A 17,384-nucleotide genomic window follows, 5' to 3' on the forward strand; every position below is an offset into this window, starting at 1 on the left:
TGCTGAAACTAAACATATTAATTTAACAAACTGCAACCATTTTATTATACCTAACTTTTGTATACGTTTCTTGTCCCGCATTTTTCTTCTCATTTTGTAATTTTATAACTACCGAGGCTCCTCGAATATATTCGATGAATAGGTAAATCAACGTATAAAATCGAGCGAAGCCGTCGCCGAGCCCTTTCGACCCCGAACGAGCACGAGTTCCGTGAATCGGGACGCTCCCGGAGAGACAATCGTCACCCCACAATAGATCCCATTGACTAGGAAGACGCTCTCTATCCTTATCAGCCGGGCCGGGTTCCGACGCGCACCTTTTATCGGCAACTCCGATTTCCGAGATCCTTCCGCGAACCGGCGACGAAAATCTTTCGAAATCTCTCTCTCCCCCCGCCGGTTCACGGACCGGATACGAATCGAGGGGACAAAGAGGCATATTCAGTAATAAATAACGACGATGCTCGCGACATAATTAATTCCCCCCGGATCGCTGCGTGGCTCCGTCGAGATTAATCTCTCTTGGAATCCATAAATAATCGCGGAGACGAACGATCCACGACGCGGAAGGAGGAAGCGATCGCGCGCGTGTCGGAACGGCGTTTTTTTGACGATTTCGGGAAAACGTACGGAAATCGGGGTCGGTGTGTTGTGTCGTCTCCTAGATTTCTGTGTGCCCGGTCAATATTTGCCCCGGGGCGCAGGGGATCCCGGATAGGATCGATAAAATTTTTCGACAGTTCGGGCATTCAGCGTGGACCCCCGTCGCACAAAGAGTTGTAAACTCTCTATACAGCTGTCCCGACCGATTGTAATATATTATCGGTCGGCGTTATATTTTCCTTGCTATCCATTCATCGGAATCTCGTCGGCGCGAGCCACGTGGGCCCCTTGCGGTTAAGAGATACGCATCGCCCTAATCTCGAGAAACCCTTCGATCGCGGCCGCGATCGCGGGAATAAAATTATCCGAGTTCGTTCACCGTTCGGATCCCTTGTATTTTCATTTATCGCGAGCGCGCCGCCGCGAGACGAGACGGTTAATCCCGTCGAGCGACCACGGGAAGAACCGAAAAGGATCGAACCCTGCGCGCGCGCGCGCGAGCGACAGATAATACGGTTATCGCGCTCACGTAATCGTAACCCTAATTAGCGCGGCAATTAGCGCGTTTAAAAGTTCGCCATAACTCGTGCGCCGGGACGACGGATCGTCGCCGATTATCTATCGTCGGCGGCTTTATTAATTCGGTTTGAAAAACTGATAGCCGGATGAGTCCTTAAGCGGAATTATCTGCTCGCCTTCGGGAACTAGTTTATCTGCGACGCGTCGAGACGCGGAAGAAGACCGCGCAGAAAATCACAAGAATACAAAAATACAAGTCTCTCGGGCATCGTTCTATCTATTCGATTCACTTTTAAGAATTTTATTCGCTGATAGTTATGAATTTTTTGCACGGCGAACGGTGCTCCATTTAACGTCGGACCAATTGCTCCGCGATGAAAATCGATGAGACGCGGCTGGGGGGCAGAGGGAGGGGCGACATCGAGAAATCTAATCGGACAGTACACAACGCGGAGATGGCCACGTGTGAATTCCATCGAGTCTGCATACCCATAGACGAGCAGGACCCGTCCAGGAACCCCCGTTGCTCGCCGTTCAATAACAAGTCAAACACGAGTAGCGTTTTATCGTCGCGTTACCATGGTAATTACGCGGACAGATACCGATAAACGTGCCTGCGACTAACCTGAGCCCGTATATCGATAAACTATCGTCGATAGGTAGGGATAGGTAGATCCGATGGAGAATTGACAGAGGTCGTTTCACGATTTTTTAAACTTTATTCGAGTCGTCGGCGTGCCGCGACGACAATGTGAGGGAAAAGAGGAGGGATGCGATGTATCTTTGCAAGTAAAGGTATTAATGACACTTTGATTTTTTAACATGATTGAAAAAGTTTCTGAGTGCTTTAATATTTTAGAATTGAAGAGTTTTTCCTTACAAGTTATGGTTATCACGCAGGGCCTAACTGTGATTGTTCCATTTTAAATAGTGCGCACTCATTCACCTTTTTCAATTTTATATTACGATCTTTTTAACAGAATTTAAGTAGTGTTACCAAATATAATTTCGCTCCTTTATTATAATTCGTAGAGAATTGTAATAATAAATTATACATATTACCTAACCTTTGTATCTGTCTTTTTTTATTTATTTTCCATTTTCCTCGTCATTTGTAATTTTATAACCAACGACTACCTTCCCCCTTATATTCAACAAATAAATAATTAAGGAAACCGTTTCGCGAGTACGCGAAACCTGGCAAGTAGAACGGTATCGACACTGATCAGACAGGTCGGTCAGTTTTTTCGCGGATTTGCTACGGCGACGGAGGCGCTCGAGACACGTGCCGCTGGAAAACACAGCTTTTTCCGCGCGTCCAAAGTTAAACCACGCGCTATCCTGTTAATTGATCGTTTTTCTAAAGCGCGCGTCTACGAGGCATGTGGAAAATAACAAACTCGTTCATAGCGAGTCTAGATGAGACGGATCCACCGATGCCGACGGGACGGCGTTCTTCATAAAAATCCGATAGAATCGTTCCGAGTGTCAGGGCTGTTTCCCCTTTCGGCGAAATCGAGGCGGGACCCCGCCGCCGATACTTTCCCTCGACCTCGGGACTTAATTGCCAGCGGCGGGTAAAGATAATTGGCATTTGGCAGAGAGTGATCCGCGATACGAGGCCGCCGGTAGCTTCTTCTCGGAAAGAATCCTTCTGTTTGTACGTTTTTCGTCTTGAATTTGCGCCGACGTCGTCCAACGCCGATCGTAGATACGACGGGAGACGCCGTCTGAAAGACGACCGTGCGTCGTCGTTCTTTTCTTCGCTCCGAGCAGACCCTCTCTCACTCTCTTTCTCTCTCTCTCTCTCTCTCCATTTTCTCTCTTTCTTCAACATTGCCGAACGATACTGCTCTATCTTTCGATTTCCTCGACGTATCCGCATCGGCGAACTCTCGGTAAACCCCTTTCGCGATAAGCGCGGGACGCGAACCCTTGCCCTTTTATTATCATTACTCTAGGAAAGGCGGCGATAGCGATGCTACGTAAATGATACTAACCCCTTCGCACCTTCGGAAATTCGCGATTGAGATGCACGTGCAGTCAGCTGAATTCTATTTCAACGCGTACGTCGCCGCGTCACCTATATCTGGGCGACATAATTAATATAATATAATTTCTGACCAATTTTGAACATTATCTTTCATTGCAATATATTCGAGCAGAATAAATTCGACTAGGATTTTTTTACCATTATAAAGGAATAAATGAATTAGTTGGATCCGATTGTTTTCTTTACAAGGGAATTGAATTTATATACGACAATTAATATACGGTGCAATACCTTTTTAGACATTGTCGCATAATTGGAAGGCTTGAAATAATAGGGAAGACTGTAAGTAATTACTGTTCTGAGAAAATAGTACAGATTGTATGCATTCACGATAAAAATGGTAAAGTCTAAAGCAATGAGTATGTTAAAAGAATTTAAAAGAATATATTATTCTGTACTCGCTGGAATAATTTAAGAAAGAAAGTACTGTTTGATCTATGCTTGTTGCGTTTAATTCCGACAATTTTCATTTTCTGTTCCGGCCATAAACAACCCAAAAATCACGACGACAGGCGCCACGATAATCTGTTTCGGTCTAGAAACCCCTTAAAACAGCACCACCCGTCATTCGACGCGGAAAAGTATAAATTCGAGTATCGAGCATTCCCCGCGTTTTTCCCGGGCTATCGTTTAAAGGCTTGACGCTCTACAGAACCGTAACGTGTCAATTACAAGGATGAGAGAGTGTCAGGCTCGCGCGGCAGGACGTCGGAGTAAAATTCCACGCGCCACGATTTTTTCTCCACGGTCCCAGAGAGCGAGAGAAAGAGAGAGCTAGAGAGAGAGAGAGAGAGAAGGATCCGTTACGGTGACGAAGGATCGACACTCGGCCACAAAAGGGGAAAACGGCCTGGAGAATCGTGGAAAGGGGGGAGCAAGGGTGGAGGAGGAAGAGGAGAAGCTGCCAGAGGCCTTCTGCGACTTCTCAAGCGCTCTCCACGCGACCGGTGCCGCTCGTCGACGTGCAGGAGCACCCTCGCCCCGTTACCTACCGATTAAAATGCCATTCGATGCGACGACGGCCGGGAGAGAGAGAGAGAGAGAGACATCCCCGGCGCGAAAGTGCGATTCTCCTCTTCGTTCGTGCAATTTCGCGGGACCAACGAACGGGAAGGGTTACATGGCGCGTCTCTATCGGAAGTCGCGCGGTGAATAAATCGTCTACGATATATAAACTCCGGTGCCACAATAAACCGGTCCCTCGCTCGCGCGGGCACCGCCGACTGAGACTAATTGCAGCTCCGATTGCAATGTCCTCGGCTATTATTGTAATTTGCAACTGGATATCGTTCGCGGGACGGCCAGAGCGAGAGAGAGAGAGCTGGATATATCGGACAGCGTCGGTGCGATCGACGGTGGCCACGGCGAAAAATATCGCCGGCGAACCGGAGCAAAATTGGGCCACGCGAAATCGGCAGCGTTCCTCGTTGAGAGTCGAAGACGCCTTTATATCTTTCCCCGCTTCCCCCGTCCGCTTTCGTTTTGTTGCTCTCGGATCGGGCGACTTTATCGGCCGGTTGGTATTGTCTTGCCAACGAACCGAGAGGTCTTTCGGGGTCATGATGCAAGAGCACGACGCCTGACAGCGGCGTTGCCGAGCGTCATCTCGCGCCGATATCGAGCCAGATACTTCTCGAAACCCGATACTTTCGGTTGGTTCTGACGACGGCTGCGCTAATTGTACAGCACGAGTGCGGGTTGTAGGGTCAGTTTATGGGATTTCGACCTGGAATCTTTTTTTTACAAAATATTGCAATTAAATCGAATTGTTCTATTGTGAAACTGCTCTTGGATGAGACGTCTTTAATGTACCAACTACCTGTTATTAATTTATAATCGACAGGCTGTGGGCTTTTATGCGAAATATACATTTGTTACATTTGTTGTAAGACACGAGAGTAACTTGGAAATCTTATTCTTTCATTAATTAATTTTAGTTAGTCGGAAGTAGTATATCGACGCTATTAAATGATTTCAAGCTTTTTACTGTTTTAATCGTTTGCACTAAAATGGTAACTCCGAGGCACCACTAAAAATTGTTACATTCTCCTTTTTATTTATGCGATTGTTAAGACTGTAGTCGTTCTATGAGTCACAAGATTCATACAAATTAAATGTACTAAATTATATAAAATAGAATACTGCTGACCAAAGAAACCATTTTAAACTTAAATTAGCTTCGAGTGCAGGTACTTGTCTTTCTCATAAAAACATGGAGTATCCAGACTGGTAATTAACACTTTGCACTCGAATGGTGCATTCTACTACGTCTCATTATAATTTGTACATATTTTATATGTATATCTTTATCTTTATTTTTATTCTGCTCTCCTTTTTGCAACTGAGCATTTCCCAACCCCATAAACGAATCAAAGTAATCACGATTATTATTATTATTACAGAACAAGAGTCAAATTAATTATAACATATTCTTAACGCCAAATTCAATTCTAACGGGTTCTTTGTTATACACTTAAATCAAAGTTTTAATTGCAACCGATTTTCGGTGGAAATCGTTATCTCCGAGAATTTCATCGACTTACTAATATACATATTACATGTTCTATATATTATCATAACAGTGCACTTTGTTACATAGAATGTTAATACCACGATCCGGGAAAATTACATCAGATTTACAGCTAAATTGGCTTCGAGTGCAAAGGGTTAATCATTGTACACCAAAGGATTAATCATTGTACACCAGAGGATTTAAATTCGCAATTAAATAGGTGAATAAAGGTCCCGAGGGTCGCGCCGGGCCCCGAAGGGGTTAGCCAACGCGGTGGCGAGCCGAATCCGTGCCCCTCTTCCGCGTTTGGCATCGCGAATACCGCAGTGACGACCGAATCCTCGTAAATCTCCGTGGCCGGCCACCCGCGCTCGCGTCGACCGTGCGAGAGATCGACGGACGGCGACGGGGGAGAGGATCCGGAGGAGAGGGCCAAAGGCCGGAGAGGGAAGAGAGAAGGCTCGAGGCGGGGACTTTTTGCTCGGTACACATGTGGCCAGCGGCGATTCGGTCCCGATAAAAGCTCGGCCACGCTGCCCCTCGGCTCGCGAGACCAGAGAAAAGGGCCAGGAGATCGGCACGCAAGCTGAGGCAACAGAGAGAGAAAGAAAGATAGATAGATAGAGAGAGAGAAGGAGAGAACGCGGCCGGACCTCGCGGCTCTCCGACAAGTTGAGCGAATCGCGTGTGCGATGGTGCGCACATCCGCGCGCTGCGAAAGAACGAGACCGAGAGGAGGGCAGCGTGTGCCCAGAGCGCGTCGTGCACGTGCACGTGCACCCATCGCCACCAAAGAAATCATTCTTTCGCCGCGCCGACCGCGCCGGGCCGCCGATCATCCAGCGCCGACCTAATCAACCCCCGCTTCGACCGCTCCAACCCCCATGTTCCGCGAAACGCAGCTCGCTTTACAGATCGATTCCTTCGTAGATGACACGACACGTGTTTATAATTAACGAGTTAGTTGTTACAAGCTCTTTCATACGTGTGCACCTAAACGCAAACGGTGGACGATGCAGCGGTGACTAACAAATCTTTGCTCGCAGTTTATACAGTATATAATATTTAAAATAACGTTATATAATAATTATTTGTAGCATTTTATTCGTTATTTCTGGCTATTTTCACGAGTATACTTGTCTTAACTCTTCGAGGCACAGGATTTTAAGAAATGTGACACAGAAATTTTGTCGCGTTTTTAATTATACAAAATTGTAATCTTTTTATTGAAAGCATATGAAAACATAAATATTAATTTAATTGAATTTGTAGAATGAGACTCAAATAGTCTCATCATGCATTAACGTACATTAAAAAGGTGGGACATTTTTTAATCCCACCGTGCCCCAGAGAGTTAACACAATATATAATTTTTTAATGACAAGTATACTGGTCTGAAACAGCTAATCGCTTAATTTTAGTACGTATTATGTTCATGTCTATCGATCGAGGCTCGCTGAACAATTGTATGGATACTATCGGTAATATTACTAGATATTAGAACAAAGGTAGTAAAGTAAATTGTTACAATTTCTGATAAAGCGAAGTAAGCTGACGCGTAGATTCTGGGACCGTTCGTCGGCGAGGTAATAATTTAACGGTATATCGGTCCGTTCCACAAGTGGTTGCGGAGTGACAATGAAAAAGGGGGCGTGAAAGCGCAGGGTCTAATTTCTGTGGAACGGCTGTCGGGGTAATCGAGAAGAGTTGCGTGGAAAGGAAACGACCGGAGGGGGGAGCGAGGGGGGACGACGTACAAGTGGGCCGGGTGAATTTACGAGTTTCCCAGAAAATCGCGGCCCGGACGGTTTTACGAGGTCGCTTAACATTCCCGCTCGTAAAGGTCCCACTTTCGCTCGCGACGATATGGGGGAGGCACACTCGGCCCCGATAACGACGGAAACTCGATTCGAAGGGGTGCGCGACCTATTTTCACAGCAGCTCGTGGCGCCCCTTAATTATTTATATTTCGGTGTGAAATCGTTTCACCAGTGTCGGCCGTACCGCGACGAGCGTTTCCAAGCCGTTTCGGTCGAGTTTCCGAGAGAAGCAATAATTTCCACGGGTTCGGCACTCTGGCAGAGCATCGATCCCGATTTACGATCGAAGCGGTCCAAGCGGGCACGCGGTCCGGGTCAACGCGATCCGCTCGTAAAAGACGAACGACTTGTTTCGTCTAATAGCTGAAAACATGGTTGCACCCGCGTTGCCACCAGCCCCCGCCGGCCCGTTCCCGATAAATTTCCTCGCGGCCCCTGTCAAAATAACGCCGGGCGAGGAATAAATCTCCCACCCCGTGGAACGTTCCTCTCGTGGATCGTTCGCCAACGATCTCTATCGGCTCGAAATCCGAGTCGAAATTCGCTGCGGAGGTTTTACGAGCTCCTGCCTCCGAGCGGAAACAAATAAACTGGGCCAAGTTTACTCGAGTTCCTCCTTCTTTCCGCACTGCGGTGCCTCCGGGACGGTTTTTAAAGAGCGTTCCAGTATCCGCCGGGTCACGCCAGCGATCTGCAAGTGGAAGTAAATCAGTCGGGGAATGTTCCTCGATGCGCATTTGTCAGCGCTTCGCAGCATTTACAGATTGCGACTTACCTCTTTCGACACCAGATTATCTCGGGACGGTCCTTGAAGCTTCAGTTCGTCGTCTTGATAGAACTCGAAGACATCTGCATTTACTAATTCTTAATACTAGCCCTCAACCCCTTGCACTACAACTCATTTTACGTTGCGTTGATCAGGACTTACTAATCCTTAATATTTTTAATAAAAGGACCAGACAACTTTTGTTCCTTTTATTTTCTCTAGCTTTGATAACAGAAGAATTTAATTTTATTTTGACATAGCAGAAATTAATAATATTAATATTTATTAGATCCAGCATGAAATCTGAGTCTGACTCGTTATAATAGTGCAAGGGGTTAATGCTGGTCCTCGTTTATCTGGAAAAAAGAGTAGGTGTCCCGTGCAACAGGTTCCTGAAAATTTCGACTGCTTGGAATCCCAGCGGGAATGGTTGTCGGACGAGGGGACGAAGGAGGGGTAGGAGAAGGAGGAGGGGGGAAAAAGGATGAAGGTTCGTCCCGTCTTCGAGGACACTTGTTGCCGTTTCCCCGAGCTGTCAGGATCGTGACGCGCGCGAAGAGGGTTCGAAAGTGGCGCTGGGTGGTTGGTATCCGTGCCTCGAGTAGAGGATCGCCCGTGCAAGCAGACGGTCACGGATACCATCTAGAGTTTCTCGGTTGTCCGGCTGCGTTCCCTCAAAGTTTCGTGGCCTGCACACGGCTCCGCAGCAGACCGTTTGGTTTTTCTTACGTTCGGTTCGTTTGACACTTGATAGCGCTCGAGCGTGGATAGCTGCGCGTACAGCGACGCATCGTTCTGGCTTCTTTGCGCGAGAACGATCCGGCTGGAACACTCGCGCGAGCCATCCTCCTTCTCTACATCATCGTCGTCGTCGTCTTCTCCACCGCCGCCTCCACCTCCTCCGCCTCCTCTTCCGTCCTCCTGCTCGTCTTTCTCTCCCGGCTGTTCCACGAGAAGTTTCTTGCAGCTCGTTGCTCGTCCGTCAGATACGATCTTTCCTGTTTGATAAATCACTACCGGAAATTCCGGCAAAAAACCGCATCGCTCGTTCGCGCTCCAGATACCGAATCGGCACTCTGCTCGCGCGCGCGCTCGTTCGCGGGCGCGCTCGCCCAGAATCCGCGTCCCGCGCAAGCCGCGCGGAGAAAGCACACGACCGCCGCCCCATTTTTCCCCATTTTCCCTGACAATGCTCGCGATTGTGCCCCGCGGCCTTACGTAACCGGTGCCGATCCGCGCGCGATCCTCGCGTTTCCGCGAACCGATGTATCGCCCGAGACGATCGGCGATCCCGTTTTTTCTTTCCCCCCCCCCCCCCCCCCCCCCCCCCCCCACCAGCCGGAATATCCTCGAGACTCTTTCCGCGCGACTCTGGCCTTTTTTTTCCCGCGTGTTCGGAGATCGCCTCGAGCCATAAATTTCGTGGCGCGTGCGGCGGCCGGCCGCGATTAAGATACAGTGGGCCCCTTTGTCCGAGTATTTATTTATTACCCAACAATTATATCGGCACGGTGAACCGGAAATCACGGGAGAGGACGGTCCGGGGGCCAATTCGCTAGCGATGACTTTTTCGCTTTCGTACGAGGAGGAGATACTTACCGCAGCGGCGGTTACAGCAGCGGCGACGCACACAGAGACACACACGCAGCACACACGTTCCACGAGCGTGCCCCGTCGATTCGCAAACAAAATCAGCTTTCACAATGATCTCAGAATCATATCCATCTGTCAAATCATTGTGAAAACCAGTTTCGTCTTAGCCGGGCCCGGCGTCCAGGGGCCCGGTGATCCACGCGCGTGGCGGAGCGCAGCCTGCAATCAGACAGACGGCGGTGCTGTGGTTAGGTTAATGAATGCCTCGGCCACCTTGGACCAAGCTTCGGCGCTTTGTTGGCTCGCGTGGGATCGTCGGGTTCGTCGTCGATCTCCGCGGCGACCGTCGCCGAAACTGTATCGCGACCAGTTATTCCGCGAACAGTCCGAAAATAAACGCCTAGACGCGTGCCAGACGCCGAAATTCCCCGGTGCCGCAGCGATGACCGGCCTCTCCTCGGCTTTCGCAATCCCCCCCCGGTCGATCGACCTGGCTCCGCGAGGTGCTTTCGATTTCGGTGCCTCGGCGCTCCTCTCGCCCCGACCCGTTTCACCGTCCCACGAGAGCGCCACGCGGACCAGAGCGTGGCGGATCATCGTGACCCGATGGAATGCGGGGGAACGATGATCGGTGATATTTAAACGATCATCGATCCTCCGGCGTCGGGCTCGACTTGGGAGGTTTTCATCTCGTTCCTACCGGTGGAGTCCCACGATTCGAAAGCTCCGCCCGGCCGCGCCGGATAGAAGAAACAGGCTCACGGTCAACCTGGCCGTCGAAAGATTAAACCGGAGCACCGCTTTTTTTTTTGTCCAGGATCGCTCGACTCGCTAATTAGAGAACGCTCCGATTTTTCCGCGGCGATACGAGCGGCGCGATACCGCGAATCATTAAGAACGAGGCCGGCCAGCGATCGGCCGCTGTCGGTCGGACGATCGGCCGGCGATCCGCGGGTCGGGATGGATGCCAGCCCGCGGGCACACGGCGACGGGCCGCGCGAACCGTGAGCATCGGTAGGTCTACCACTATTTTGCACGTGCGCTATCAGCCGTGGCCGATAACGCGCGCTGACGGTTACACGAACCTCCCGATAAAGATACCGCGCGCGCGACCCCTGCGACCCTGCTTGCGATTCCGTGGAATCGACCGAGCGAGCGACCGACCGACGACGAGAACTTCGACTCCGCGCGCGAGCCGGCCGCGCCGAGAGCGTTCCGGCGTTACACGGGGACCAGGAGGAATCGGCCGGTCTCGCTTCAATCGCGGCCACTGTACTCCCGTGGGGCCGATGTCAACCAGGTCGCGGTGCCGCAGAAATTAAGTGAGATACGCGTCGACGCTGGCCGATATCGTAACGACCGGGAACACGCCGAACGGATCCCGACGCCGATTATCGTGAATCCTTCCGAGAATTAGACCGCTAGTTTTATCTAATTAACGCGGTCGCTCCTCGTCGGCCGAATCGTAAATATTAACGAGAGGAGGATCGTTGTGTTCCGTGGAAACCGAGACGGATTCTTCCAGCGGGTTCCTTATCGCCGAGCAGATTATACGAAAATTAATCGCGCGCAATTATTCAAAGCGTATCGAGCTATCGAACGAGACGGCATAGGTCGATCCGGACGCCCTCTCGACGGCGTATCGACAGCGATCGATTTTACGAACAACGGGTAGCTTGGCGACGGCTGGTACGCACGATCGACCGATGCTAAAACTGGTTGCTGCGTTACCGACGAACGCTAAGTCCATCTAGGGAAATAATTGGCCGGTACTGCAGGGAGCTGCTGCTGCTGTCGCTGCCGCAGTGACCTGCGAACAATTTTTCTAAATCAACGTCGATTAATTCTGGGAACTCGCGCGCGAGATGCACCGCTCCCGCGCGGCTAGATTCCGTGAATCTATTGCATGCAATTAGGGACACGGCTGTCGCGGTTCCGCGAAGCAGAAGGGCCACTCCCTGGGGAGTTTCTCGAGGACGGCCGAGGAAAGGGGGTCGCGGCGTCCCACGGTCCCCGGTGCGCTCGAGGGAAAGGAAAATTGGATCGGTGGAAGCGGGCGCGGGCAAGCTTCGCGCCGGGGCGTAGTAAGAGGAAGAGGCGTAAAAGTCATTCAGACCAGCGTCGAGCCATTGATAGAGGCGACGAAGCGAGGTCAGCTATTTGTACGCGTGACAGACCCCTCCAGAGAATCTCGCGTGCGGACGCGTAGAAGGAAGGCGAACACGCGTCTATGGTAAGCGCGCGTTCCATCGCGCTGCGTGTACCGAAACGCTTTTAGAGGCTCGGATAGGCAGGAGGAGAGGCCTACGGGAAGGCCTCCGGCAAAAAGAGAGTTCGGGGATTATCTGGGTCTCGTCAGAGCTTACTACGTGATTCACGATATTATTTTTGTCTTGTCGTCGTCCCGGTCCCGCCTCGGATCGCCACGAAAACGACTCGAATCGCCTCGGACCGTTTCGCGCGCGCGGATCGAATCCGTTTCGAAACGAAACCGCTCGTCCGTCTCTCGTCGCGAGCTTTTCGAAATTCTGTCGCGTCTCCGCGAGGAGAACACACCGACAACGATGACGTAGCAGCGACCGAAGAAGGATGGCACGGTGACGCAACGGCGGTACGACCGAAAAAATTATTAACAGGATCGATATTATATAACTCGGCGGAGGTGCTCGTGTGTCACGGTTGGCGCCGCCGACGACGACGACGACTACGTCGGCCGCATCGCGATTCGCGAGCGTTGTTCCCGTCTCCATCGAGGATCGCGTTCGATCGATTACGAGCAATCGAGGGCCGCGCATACGGCGAAGACGGATCTTTTCCATGCAAGACCGATCGCGAGGAACACCTTGACAAGGCTGCCACTCTTGGAATTCGCTTCTCTCTCGGCATACCGACAGAGTGAGTAATTGAGCGGGCCTGCGAGCGAGCGAGCGAGCGAGCGAGACGCTGCCGGAGGGAGAGAGGAAACGGAGGAGAAAAATATTGCTCGGAAAGGGGGAGAGCGAGAGAGGAGTTGGCAAAAAGAGAGAGCCAGAGCACGAGGAAGAAAGACAGGAGGAAGAAGTTGCGCTGTGAATAACTACGCACACCGACCGAAAGAACCGTAACTTCGAAAAGTGTCACGAGACGAGCGCGAGCGCGCGCGCGCGCCCGGCCCGCCGACGACACTTCTTTTCTTTTCTTTTTTTCTTTTCTGGTTCGTGACCCGCCGCGAACTACGCGCAAAATAGGCCACCCAACCGGACCTACGACCACCGTAGCCCCCCCCCCCCCCCCGACCGTTCACCGCAATTCGACAGAATTCGCGACACGTTCGCTTCCGAGCGAGAGAAGAAGTCTGCTTCGCCGAGCCTCGCTCCTAGGCCGCCGAATCCGAGCGGCGCGCGCTCCCGACGAAGACCAATCGGCCGGAAAAGAAATCATTCGCGGCGTATCCCGCCGCTATTGGCGCTCCTACGCGGGCTGATGCAACGGCAAAGCGGCAAGAAGCCTGCCTGCCAGACTTCCCACGGTGGCTGGATTAAAGACTTGTAATCGATATCGAAAAAGCGGCGCGGCGCAGCGCGGCGCGGCGCGACTATCGAAAGCCGCGGCAGGAAAAGAGGGCCACCGAACCAAAGAAACGAAACGGCCCGCCGGAGAGGTTGCTGAACTTTCTACGAACGACCGGCTAGAACGGCGCCGCTCGCATCGCCGGTTTAGCCGCGCGTTTAGAAGCAACAGGGGCATGTCGCCGCGTAACGCGAGAGCCCGCTTTCAAGTTCGCGGAACTTTCGCTGGCCGGGAAAGCACACCGCGGGGAACCGCGTTGCGGCGGTTGCCGAAAAGCCGCGACGCGGCGCCGAAACTCTCGCGGCGGAAAGTTCGCCGATGTACGGGCGAACGGTCCGATAAACGCGAAATTGCGCTCAGGGCAAATGAATCACTCGGGACACACCGCGGCGCGGCCAGAGGCGGCTCGGCGCGGCGCTGGCGCGATCTCGCGCTCGCTAACGCGTCATCCCGCTATTCTTGGACCGGCTAATTGCTCTAATTAAGAGGATCGCGACTCTGGAATAACTCGACGGGTTTATATTTGTCCGCGGCGACGATGGCGGAACGGTATGGTCGTTCGAGACCGTCCGGGTGGCAACCGATGATCGGCGCGGCGCGGGAATAAAAGGCGCTAGATCGGATCCTTGCGGTCGCTGTTCTACGCGACCTCCTTCGCCCGTGGAGCCTTCGATCTCCGAAGACGTTTCTCGGGAAATGACGATCCGGTTGGCGGCCGTAGAGAGACGCGGGCGAGGAGGAGGGGAGTTAGACACAGACGAAGTCAAAAGCGGCGGCCAATCGGAGCGGAGAGCGGGTTTGCGAAAAAGTAGGACCGGAACGACGAGTCCGTGGGACGCTATAATTTTTGTCGAATTAAGTAAAACGGTCGATCCGATCGACGGGGAATCGGAACGGCGGCTCTCTCTTTCTCTTTCTCTCTCTCTCTCTCTCTTGCGCGCGAGCTCCAGATGGAATAAAGATAAACTGAAAATTCTGCGGCGTTTGGTAGCCAAGCCGTGGGGACACCACCGCGTGGGGTGGGGCCGAAGGACGCGAACGAAGGGTGGAGAGGGTGGAGAAGGAGCGCGCGCGATTTCGTGGTAGATTTGGTAAAGTTTCGCGGAACACGCGCAGGGACGTCTTCATCGCGTAACCGGGACCCGATACGGCCGACGACCACTCGGACGAAGCTGTGGAAGAACAAGAAGGAGGAGGAGGAGGAGGAGGAGGAGAAGAAGACGAAGAAGAGGAAGAAGAAGAAGACGGAGAGGGAACGACCGGCGAGAACTCCCCTGGAGAGGGAGAAGGAGCTAAAGAGGAGGAAGAGAAGGAGGAGGACGACCACCTATACAAGGACCTACGCGGCCAGTGGGAATGGAATGCAGGTACGAGTCCAGTCTCCGACTTTACTCTTGCCTCCTCACCTCCTGACCAGCCTCCTCCTCCGCCTTCTCGTTCTTTTCTTCTTCCTCCTCTTCTTTTCCCTTCGGTATCTCTAGGGAGTCGATCCGCTGCTCACCGAATCACCGTCGTGTTCCACCTACCGGCTTCACCACCTACTACCTACTACCACCTTGCCCGGTTCTCGTGCCTCTTCTCTCTACCACTATACTGCTACTACTAATAATACTATCACCGCCGCTATTGTCGCCGTCTTTCCAACCGATCTTCGGCTTCCACTCCGCTGGCTACCACCGCCGGCGCTCCCGACACCGCGCGCCCGTGTCTCCGCCGCCACGATCTCGTTTCTTCTCGTCGAAAAATCTTTCTCCCCCCCTCGCCGCCGATACCCGAGACACGCTTTCCGTCTCGCGTTCGACGGACCCCCACGAGTTCCGGGGAACGCGGATAATAGTACAGAAGCGGCGCTGTTTCCCTTTTTTTCTTTTTATAGTAGAATAGCGCGAAGCTCGAGCGCGAAAGCGGCGCGACGATAAATCGAGATCGAATTTGGCGATTAGGGTCGATCACCCAGCACCGGTGGCGGTGGGAAGGGTCCGCGAGTGGAATGCGGTCGCCCTGCCATGCCGTGGGAGACAGCCCAGCGCGACCAGCCTACTACTAGTATCGACGCGTCGCCGGCGGACTACTCGAGGCTGCAGGAAACTTTGAAAACCGTGTGCGAGGAGTCGCCGCGCACGTTCATTGAAATATCCGAGCGATCGCGGGAACGATCGAGCGAGAGAGAGGGAGACCGCTGACGAAAATAATTGAGATCCGTGTGTCGGTCGGCGTCAAGGGATAACGACGACGACGACGACGACGACGGGCAGCCCCGCGTCTCGTCGTCGATCCGACAGAGAGAGAGAGAGAGAGGCTCCGCAGAAAGGATCGTACCAACCGCAGCGAGCCCTCCGCTTCTCGGCATTCCTCTGGAACGCGCGCGTTTGGTATTCCGCGCGGCGTTCGCACGATGATACTCGTGGCGTACTTCTACGACACTCGAGGAGACCGATTGACGGCGAGTAGTCGGTCGTCGCGAGCCTTCTTCGAGCGATCGTGCCGGAATGCGTTACCAAAGGGTAAACCTGTACGCGCGGGGAAAAGTGACGGGGAGAGGGCCCCGCGGGCCGGCGAGGGGACGGTCTCGGAATAACTCTTTGCTCTTTTCGCTCGGTCATTTGTTCTGCCGACGCCACCGCGCCCCCTTTAAACCGAGGATCACGTCCCGTGCCGGCGATCCACCTCCGGAGAAAGCCGCGAAAGATTAAGATCGATCGTTAGCTACTCTTCTTCGACGGCGGATAGGCGTCCTTGTCGGCCCGGTAACCCGCGCGCCACGGATTCGTCGACGGCGCTCGTTTCCGGCGTTCGCGGCGGTGCCGCGGTGACGCGAGGAGTCATCGTTTCAAGGCTGCGATTCCGCCATTTCGATATGATAATTCATCGATAATCCCGATGAATAATGGAGCGCGGTCCCTCCGCGGTGGTGTGCGTTATGTCATTGTCAATCCCGGACGTGTTACGATGCGATGCGACGCGCCGCGGAGAGCGGGCAGCTTCATAATGGATTAGGCTTCGATTCATAGGTCCGGCGAGGCGCGTGGCACGTTTTCGCGGCCGACTTTACGTCGCCGACTTCGAATCGCCCGCCGCATTGTTTTTCCCGACGGGGCGAGCAGATAGCTCGGGGGGAGCCGACGAAGAAGCGCGCTCCGTTCCTCGTTGACGGGAGAATCGTTGGTTTTGCGAGTCGATAATGATCCGAGCAGCAAGGCTCGATATTCACGGCCAGCATTGCGCAAGGTTCGTCTCGTTGAAAGGCAAATAGAGCTCGGATCGAGCCAATCGAGCCGGACGTCGGAAAAACAAGACGCGCCGTTGCGGACGGGACAGACTCGACGAAGAAGAGGATCGCAACGGTGTTGTGTTCGGCTGTCCGATCCGACGGTACTTCAATCGCGAAGATCGATCATCGTTGGCACGGGTCACTGCGTCCGGGTCGAACGAAGTTGCAGAAGAATCGAAGCGACCGCAGCGGTTCTCAAACGCCGAGGCGTCGCGCGCGGCCCGTGGGTATCCCTTGGAAAGAGGGCGCGCGATTCTGCATCACCGCCGGATTCGGTTGAGAAACCGTCGGGAAACCGTCGGGGAAACCGTCGAAAAACGCGTTAATATCACGGAGAACCACGTGGCGGCGTGTCTGGATCCGAGAATAAAACGGAAAGCGGGACCTTGGCACGGATCTGCGGAGCAATAATAGCAGCAGCAGCTACCGTTCTGTTTTTTCGAGACGAGCGTCGATCGACAGACGTGTACGCCGAGCAATAATAATGCGGCGGGTCTGCTCGTCCTGGCTCTGCGACGCGGTTACTCTGGGATCGATAACACGGCGGTCAATATTTAATCGCGGACACCTCCGACCTCGCGATTCCTAACGCTCCGGTTTTCCGCAAACAATTCGGAGGTCCCGGAAGACGTTCCGTCGCGCCCCGTATTTACGCGATCGCGGCGTCGTCGGGCAACGCCGTCGTGCAACGTCGAATT

This window comes from Augochlora pura, chromosome 4, assembly GCF_028453695.1.
Source record: "Augochlora pura isolate Apur16 chromosome 4, APUR_v2.2.1, whole genome shotgun sequence".
Lineage (NCBI taxonomy): Eukaryota > Metazoa > Arthropoda > Insecta > Hymenoptera > Halictidae > Augochlora > Augochlora pura.